Below are 2,589 nucleotides of genomic sequence, written 5' to 3'. Positions count from 1 at the left end.
TAATAAATTATTACCGTCACACATCTCTTCATATCCCTTGGTCTGTATTCCTATTTTTATGTGCTTTCCAAATTCTGCTAAATTCATTATAAAATCTGGGCTAATATAAAATATTCCTCCATTATTTGTCATGTCTACTTCCGTTAGTCCTATTATTGATTTTTTCATGTCTGACCATCTATCGTCATAAATTACTATTAAAACTTTAGTTCCTAAGTTCTTTCTAGTTAGTCCTTTTAATCCTACTACTATTAATCCCATATGCATTAAACTTCTTCTAGTTAGAAAAACTATATCCAGAATATATTAAATTAAGCAGTACCAAAGAAAATCAGTTAAGACTACAAGAGTTAATAGATATAATATCAGGATTAGAATATAAATTACTACGATATATAAAATCTAGAAAAACCTCAAAAAACCAAAAACGATTTAGACCATATTAATTGCATGAGAACACTACCTTTTGTTAGACAAATACAAATTAATCATTGGTATTTATATAGAGATATAAAAAAAAGACGAGAATATCTACAAGTAGAAAAAGCCTTAAGTGCATATTTAGAGATAATAAATTCAGAAACATTATCATCACTAATACAAAATAGACTTTTACAAAGTCAGATTAACGAAGAAACAATCTCTGCTATAACTTGGGAATTACACGGTATAAGAGAAGATATAGAAAGACTTACAACTAGTATAGAACATCAGAAACAAGTTTGTAAAATAAAAATCCCGTTAGGATAATAAATAAAGCTAGAGAGATAGATATCTTAAAAAATCTAGAATACTTAGACTTAAAAATATACCCAGAAAAGAAGTATAGAGCATTAACAGACCATAGTATTATAAAGTGTAATTTTAGTAACGGAGATCATATATTACATAGTGAAGATAAACAATTAAATACATTAGTAGATTTAGTCATAAATTTCAGTGAAAAAGTACAAGAAAATAATAAAGATATTACTAGAATATTAGAAGTAGTAGCTACATCTCAGACTAAGCAAAAGAAAACCTTTGAAAAAATAGAACAAAACCTAGATTACTTAAAAACACAAGAATTAGAATTAGAAAAGAAAGTTCAGACTTTAGTTAATAAATTTAATCTAGAAAAATTACCTACAAAAACGGAAATAGAAAAGTTAGTTAAAGTTATTATAGAAAAACCAAAAGAAATAGAACTAAAAACAACCCACATAGTCTCTAAAATAACACAACAAATAGAAATTTTAACTAGTGACATTAGAGAATTAAAAAAGACAGTAGCAGAACTAAAAGAAATCACTCTTTCATGAGTAGATCAACATTAGCTCAAGAAGAAGCCGCGAAATTAATAGAAAAATCTATACCTTTACCAGCAGACTATAAAGATTATATACCTAGCGCTAAATCGGACCAAATAATAATACAACAAAATACTACTACAATTTCATTAATATTAGAAATAATAAAGAAAATAGAAAAAATAGTACCAAGGTTAGAATTATTAGACGAACGCATTTCGTGGTTAACTGAACAACAAAGAGAAAAAGATAAAGAGACGTTTAAAAATAAAGAAGTTGACGAATTAATAGACCAATTAAAAAAGGTAGAAATAACACCTCAAAAAGATAAAGTTAAAGTACTTAGAAAACCACAAAAATGGACATTCTTTCAACTAGACAAAGAAACGAAGGAGGATCAGAAAGACAAGAAAGACAAAGAGTAAATTTTTCAGATAATAGAATAAGTAATAATTTCTTATCAAGAATTTTAAATAGAAGAACCCCAGAAGAAAATAATCAGCAGTTAAGTGAGGTAATAGACGTAGATAGAGATATACAAATTTTTCAACAAAACCAATTGAAACTGTTAAATCCAAAAACTCTATATAATATAAGACAGTTTTCAAGTACAGCTCAATTATATAGACATTATAGAGAACAACAAATATCAGCCATAGGAAATAAAATTACTACCATAAATTTAATAGACCCAGTAGCTGTGAGACAAATAAAAAATACTAGAAGAAGTTTAATGCATATGGGATTAATAGTAGTAGGATTAAAAGGACTAACTAGAAAGAACTTAGGAACTAAAGTTTTAATAGTAATTTATGACGATAGATGGTCAGACATGAAAAAATCAATAATAGGACTAACGGAAGTAGACATGACAAATAATGGAGGAATATTTTATATTAGCCCAGATTTTATAATGAATTTAGCAGAATTTGGAAAGCACATAAAAATAGGAATACAGACCAAGGGATATGAAGAGATGTGTGACGGTAATAATTTATTAATATGCGTAGGATTTCTAGGAAAAATGACTAATAATAGTAATACAAAATTTAAAATTAAGGTAGAAGATGTAGTAGAAATAATGGGAAATAAAGGAATAAGACTAATAAAGCCTATAAAAATAAATCCTGAAGAATATGCAGGGATGGAATGGAATCTAGAGGATTTTAATACGAAAAAGATTTTACAGCCAGAATCCCACCTAATGTACACTAATTCTAAGGGAGAGACATCTGTACGTTTTACTAATTATAATTATATGCCACAAAAAGACATAGAAGAAGAAAGTACTCTAGACGAA

The sequence above is a fragment of the Lycium barbarum genome, unplaced genomic scaffold (assembly GCF_019175385.1).
Source record: "Lycium barbarum isolate Lr01 unplaced genomic scaffold, ASM1917538v2 unchr_scaffold_28, whole genome shotgun sequence".
In the NCBI taxonomy this organism is placed as follows: domain Eukaryota; kingdom Viridiplantae; phylum Streptophyta; class Magnoliopsida; order Solanales; family Solanaceae; genus Lycium; species Lycium barbarum.
Note: the sequence above shows the minus strand (reverse complement) of the source record.